At 46.0% G+C, this 6,991-nt stretch overlaps 1 long non-coding RNA gene across 1 annotated transcript; it reads left to right on the plus strand.

The window, feature by feature from the left end:
• The first annotated feature begins 4,013 nt into the window (after positions 1 to 4,013).
• On the plus strand, positions 4,014 to 5,884 carry LOC144139408 (uncharacterized). The gene is made up of 3 exons (XR_013316192.1): positions 4,014 to 4,187; positions 5,242 to 5,323; positions 5,796 to 5,884. It is a non-coding gene; the product is annotated as an uncharacterized LOC144139408 (long non-coding RNA).
• The last annotated feature ends 1,107 nt before the right edge of the window (positions 5,885 to 6,991 follow it).

A 6,991-nucleotide genomic window follows, 5' to 3' on the forward strand; every position in this document is an offset into this window, starting at 1 on the left:
TCACAAGAGACTGCTCCGTTGGGGGGCGGCTTATTTCAATAAAGCAGCCGCTATGGAGGGCGTCACACCTCCTAAGCCAAATAGCGGACGACAGAGAGAAGGAGTATGTCAAGACAGTGATCAAGAGAACCACTAAAGATGTCGTTGGCTGTAAAAATGGCGGTGAAGAGTGTGGCCAACGGGAGAGGCTGGCGGTCTACCCAGAACAGTGCAATGAACCCGAGAAGCGTCGCCGATGACGACGGCAACCCCAGAAAATTCTTCGGTGCACGACCTCGCTGGCTCCACACTTCCGGCATGACTACGATTACCCGAAGAGAGCTCCGTCGCTACGAAGACGACCTCGGGGATGGCGAAATTTAATTAACTTTTTCTAATTTCCTCTTCATTTAGTGGCAAACAGCGACGTCCGCAGACGTCGCGGCAATGCAAGAAAGGCTTTGGCAGGGCCTCCAACCCTCGAACAAAGGGACGGTTTACATCCGAGACAAGAAGACTTCTTGGTCGCACAGCTCTATATGTTGAGACGTTCGAAGAAATCCAAATGTGAAACGCGCCAATTTTGTAGAAAGCGTCACCGACCCCATAACTTCCTCGGTTTCGGAGTAGAAACTGCCGCCGCATATCCAGCGCTGATACTAAGATTTGGAGAGTAAGTTCTACCATCCTGCATACTTCGTACGCTATGTTTCCGGTACCTCGCCATAAAGAGAAGCTGCGACCATCTGTGCTACCCTTCAATGCGTCTTTTTCCCCTTCGCACCACCGATAAAGCAGGGAGGAAATTGCTATCGTTCAAAAGGGCAATTTTTAGAACCCGGTCAACAAAAACTATTTCGCTGTGGACATGCGCCATGTGGAAGAGGAGGCGCGCGAAGGAAGAAAACTCGCGTAGGCCTATTAACCTATCGATCCAGTACCGTAGTTGGGTAGTAGTTGCCCGATACAGTATACGTCTTGGTGTCAACCAAAGCAGAAGTAATATTAGGTGGGCCTTCCATCATTAGGTTGAGAAAACTAGGCAGTTTTTATTTTTTTCTCCTGCCTCTTCTGCTGCTATTGTGTACTATAGTATTGTTAGAAAATTTGCATAAATTCAGTTTTCCTTGTGTTTTGTAAAGTGTTTTGGAAATTTTGCATTTCGTATGTGTTCTGACAAGGTTGTTTCATTGTTACACCAATGTTATCTCTCCGTGGTTTTACAGCACAACTCAAGTAGCAACATAGCAAGATTGAAGAAAGTGGCCAAGGATATTCCAGCGGCCCTGAGCGTCAGTTTAAGATTTCGGACGTATCCAAACAAAGATGGTAGACAAAATATCTTCGGAGAGCTCTGTCCAGATAGTATTGAGTCGTGGGACGTTGAGCCGCCCGTGGTAAGCAACTGATAGAAAAAAGTGCGACGTAAGATTACTATAAAAATATCTACATTACAGTGGAGCAGATGACAGAAGGCCAGCATCCCCGTATACAAAGCTCCTGTGTTAACATAAACTCGATTGTCAGCCTGCATGCTCAATTAACCCAAACCTTTGAAAAATTGCTCTGCTCAAACCAAGCATGCTAGCGTATGCTGTGTAGTAGCGTTACTCACTTTTGTTTGTTATGTTTACACTGAGTACTTTCTTGATTTTTCTATATCATTTCCTAATGACACTTTCAATTATATGTAGTCATTATATGCTAGTAATCTGCGGTGCTTTCTGCAAAAAAAACTTTTATTCGTGGAAACGTGCGCAAAGCCCTGGTAAATTGTATATATAGTACGCAATTATTGTGTTCCCAAAAGGAAAAGGGTTGTTTGAGATGTACTGATACATGAATTTGTTTTACTGTTTCTAAAATTTATGCAATTTGAGTTTACCTTTGGGCTCCTATTCCAGAGCCTAACAATTTACGTCCACAGTTACGTTTTTTTTTTACATTATTGAGATTTGGGACAACGAGCTTTCCAGCGGGTATTCTCTACGCCCGAAAACACGGGGCTCGCCTGTTTTGCCTCGCTTTTCTCTTAAACTGCGTTGGGGTACACATGGCAGAGTGTTCAAAGTAATTCGTAGGGTTTGGAAGCAAAGACAGCTATATAAAGAGCCGGATGTCCGGCCTTCTTATGTCAGGGTTTTGCTCGGCCAGAAAAGCGTATGCAATCCAAGCACAAGGAGGGCATCGCCATCGATCACATGAACGGCGTTTCAGAGAGTCACCAGATAGTCCTGCTCAGCAAAACATCCATACGCAGGGTAAAAGTAGAAGACACGCTGGAGGTGAACCTTAAACGTTGCCACTTGAAAGTGCTCTGCGGCTCTCAAAACACATTGTATCGCTCTGGAAGAGCCTGAAAAGGTCATTTCTCCTAATCAAGGGTCCTGTAGCTAAGTGGCGGGAGACCATGAGCCTTGGCTGACATCCGTTGGGGGAAAAGTTTGCAAGAGGGGTTAAAAAGCTTTCGATGCAGTAAGTGGGAAATCAGCCGGTGGTGGCTACAGAGTAGATAGCCTTCACGCCTGACAATAGAGGACGTGCAAGTGTCAGTGAAGAGCGTATTGAGATCGCGTGGACAGGAAAAACGTGGCGAAGTTGAACGCATTCATTTATTCCCGGTTTTGCGAAGTTGCCATCTCACCGCTGGCAACCCGATGCTGCATACGGGAAGGCGTACCCGAGCCGAGCACCGTCGCCTCCGTCATGCGTGTGGTAGCGTGGGGTTGAGCGGCCAGCAAATGTTGCTGCCTTTGTGACGACTACCAGCAGCTGAGGGCAAAGTTAACTTGTTTACTGCATGGCGAGAGATGAGGCAAATGAGAAAGGAACAATGCCCTCACGGGTGATGTTACAGTGCAGTACTCGAGCAGAGTGACAGCATTGATTGACTGCTACAAAGTGAATGCACTTCGGTGCTTAGGGCTCGTATTATACCCAAAGCGCTAACGGTCAAACAGGTTTTCTCCCTTCTTTTTCACACGGCGCGACGTTGTACACACACGCACAACGCTCTTTCCAGAGTTCGTGAGGGGTCGGTAGTAGCGGCGCTCGGTGAGCCCGGGGGAGGGGAAAGAGGAGACATGCGCGACGCCGTTTACGTCCTTGGGAAGAGTGTCTGCGTGCCGCGTCTGCTGTCGCCGAAGGTTAAATCACGCAGAGAGGCGCCATCAATCCGGCCGTTCCCAGCGCGTTGCGTGTCTGGGAAATCATGTTGGGATTTGTCAGCTGTCGCTGCAAGCTTGAGTCACCGACAGAGGCAGACACGCGGAAGGCGCACGTAGTGGTGGCTCTGCCACAAAGCACAAATGCGCTGCACGATGTTTGCAGCATAGCGGCGCGCTGACTCGTAACGACATGCACAGGGTAAGAGGGCCTCTAATGGCTTTAACAAGGATATAAGTGACGATTTCATTTCAACTTGATAAAAACACAGCAATACTGACAACGATTTTTGTCTTCTACGACGGAGGTATTGAAACCATGCAGGCTGACTCATAAACGTCCGTTGGTTGTACAAGTGGTTGCCGCAACTCGCTCATACATTCCCATTTTCCAGAATTTCGGATCTTGCGACCTATCAGCGAATTGCATTTCTAAAGAAGCACGCACATCTTTGCTTATTTTACGATAACGCAGACTACGTGCGAAAATGCCTAGTTGCAGCCTTGAACTACACTCTAATCCTGGTAACCCATAATGTAACTTCTAAAGGGATGTAACCTATAAAATAAAGGTTACAATGGATCCATTTTGATGTTTTTTTATCCCAGTCCATTCTAAGGGTTACAAGCGTGAAGTTAAAAGCGGTTTATAGGTTACATTATTGATTTATAGGTTACATGAACAAAATCTGACATGTAACCTTTACGCTGTAACCTATAAAACGCCCTGTAACCTATAACAGATGCTCGTCGCGCCTTCTCTCCCGGCGGCCGTTGATTTCTCTGTTGCATGACGGGATATAGAGAAATGGCGGCGCCCGCAGGCCCGGTGGCCGCGTTTTCGCGCCACTCGAGCCTTTTTACCGCTGTGAAACCCCTACGATGAAGCGAGGATTGCTGTTACAAGACTTATTTGTCGGCGTGAGTCGCGGAGGCTGCGGTGAGCCCATTTGTGACTGGCAGCGCTACACAGCCCGTTTTTCTACGACCAGCGTCAAGTTCGCATGTTGGACCAATGCCCCGGCGCCAGTGAAAGCGAACTCGGTGAGTATATTTCCGTAACGGTTTCCGTGTTTTCATTGGATGTATCTTTTCGCTGGGGGCTTTTCAATTTGGAATTGCAGCATTCGAGAGGGATTTTCGTTACCCGACTGGTTGCTTCGCTGGACGTTTTCTGTTGCCCGCGACGGCAATTGAATGAAATCACGGGCTTGCGTTCGTTGCGTCTGACTAGAGCGGACGATCGTGAAAGCCCGTACATTATAAGAGATAACGGCGCTCGTGACCTGCTTTCTGCTCTGCGCGCCTTCGTCATGTGTTGAGCGTTTTGTTTACGCTGTTGGCTGCATCGGGCGCACTTGACGAGTTATTGGCCCATGTAATTGTCAGGTAGCTCTGCTTGAATATTTGAATTTTTTCCCAATAAAGTCTTATATTATCGCGCTATTCTCTGGGTATTATCATTTTGTTTCAGCCATCGGGAAATATTCATTTTTCTCGCTGCATATATTCGGAATGGTGTCTAGTTTATTGTTCTTGTAGTAATATATCCGGATAAACACAAGGTGTGTGCTGCAGAAAAGTAGTCCACGAAATGATGCCTGAAATTTCTAAACTCACTTTTGTCCAGCACAAGCCTCTTTTTTTTGTGAAAGTTTGCCCTACCGCACAATAAAAAGTTTTTATATCTACAACACTCTTCATTTTTGTCGTTCTTTTCCTTGAGTGGGTAAATTTGGTGTTAGTCATTTTGAGGTAGCGGGGCATTGTCACCATGTTAAGTGGGTTTAATATTCCCATTCGCACAAATCAGTCGCTTATTTATTCGCGTGGTATTGCAGGGCAAATGGTTGTCTCGCGTGATACTAGTGTAGTGCAGTAAAGCGACTTTACAGAATGGTGGTATGTATGAGCCAGCATGCAGGCTGCTTGATTGTTGTTTTTTGATGATACAGAAATTGTGACGAATTACACAGAGACAAGTAAGTGCAGGCGTAAAAATGGGTGCTGCACCCTCATCGGTTCCTGGCTGTTCGAAAAGTGTGGTTGCATCTTGCTACCTATGCTAGACTTATGAGCACTACTGTTTTTCTTGCAGGCAGTGTTCCTTGAGCTGACAACCAGGACTCCCCTGCGTATGACACAAGTTGAAATGAAGTCTGATTTCCGTGGAAACAACGGTATGAAACTGCAATAACTAAAACTCATTCATTCAAATATTCTTTGTAAAGATGGCACCCAGGCCTGCACAGACAAAAGTATGATTCACTTGTAAAAATGCCAGGCCTTACTTCAAGTGTTATGATGTTATATTTCGTATGTTATTTTGCCTCATGTTTAGTGACTCTTTCTATCAGTTCGTTACTACATGAACTTTATGAATTCACATAACGATTTCCTCAGCATGGAGCTTTGTAGTTTTTCAGCAACTGTACCTATTCTATAAGATGCGTGGTTTTGCAGAGCCAACAAGAAGAAATCTTTTTCGAAAAGAGCTCTTTAAGAAAGCTCCAGTTGTTAGTGAGGGCTTGTGCTGTGTTCTTTTCTTCGTCTTGTCAAGTTTGAGGTGTTCTTTCATTATGAATGTGTACCAACTTCCCAGCTCTAAAGCCTATCACATTTTAACCCAAATAACCCTTTGAGTCATTACAGGTACAGACCTCCCGGGAATGCCACTTGAAGATCGGTGCAAGTTCTAGATGTATCCTATCCCACAACACATTTGAACGAAGAAAAAATGTAAGTTGGCGATTCCTTTTTGCGAATAGCCGAGGAAGAAACCACCTGTAAAAGAACACCTTACTGAAATGAAAAACGTTTCGGCTTCCACGTGGGATCCTTGTTCAAAATGAAACTGCCAGTACAAGGGGGGGAGGCAGATGTTTAAGTACAGCCAAAAATGTGACGCAGACGGCGTCAGCATTGTGAAAGCACGTTTCCTGGGTTTAGTGCGATGTTCGCTCTGTTGCGTGTACTAGTGATCATAGGTCGGCGTACTCACTCGTGAGTACACTCATTTGTACTCATTTGTACTCAAACTCACGAGTGAGTACGATGATGAGTGAGTACACACCCAGAAAAAAAAGTGAGTATGATGACGAGTGAGTACAGGGGTAAGTCAACTACTCGTGAGTACAGTACTCATGAGTACACTACTCATGAGTATGAGTACTCATGAGTACAGCATTCATGAGTACGAGTACTCACGAGTTTGAGTACTAATGAGTATGAGTGCTCATGAGTACACATTACTCATGAGTACACAGTACTCATGAGTACACAGTATTCATGAGTACACAGTACTCGTGAATACACAGTACTCATGAGTACATAGTACTCATGAGTACACAGTACTCATGAGTACAATACTCATGAATACTGGTTTTGCGAGCGCTTGCACTCTTGATTATGTGCACTCGTGAGTACAGTACTGCAAACAAGTTTTATCATGAGCTCAAGTTTGGACGCGCGTGTACGAGTCGCAAACAATAGCAGTGCCGCTGTGCAGCTTAACTGTCAAGGATGTCAAAATTAGACAACGAAAACTGCACCTCCCCCCTTTCCCTGTCCATGTTTGGCGCTGTAAGCGTTTCGCGGCGGTCGCTTGCAAAGGGGTCACGGTGAAGAGGGAAAAACGAGGGGGTGAGGGCCCGGCGGGAAACGCGGCCGCAGTTGCTCTTCTACGGCACTTGTTGACTGCCGCAGTTATTTTTGTTGACGCGGCCTGTGAACGCATGGCGGCTTCATTGCGCGTGCTCCCTTCCAGTTGTTTAAGGGGAGAGGTGGTGGAGGCTGCTAACAATGGACGCATTAGGCGTACTGAAATCCCTTTTTTTCGGTTTTCAGAA

The sequence above is a fragment of the Haemaphysalis longicornis genome, unplaced genomic scaffold, assembly GCF_048455015.1.
Source record: "Haemaphysalis longicornis isolate Haplotype H1 unplaced genomic scaffold, Haemaphysalis longicornis Haplotype H1 scaffold_5, whole genome shotgun sequence".
NCBI classification, from domain to species: domain Eukaryota; kingdom Metazoa; phylum Arthropoda; class Arachnida; order Ixodida; family Ixodidae; genus Haemaphysalis; species Haemaphysalis longicornis.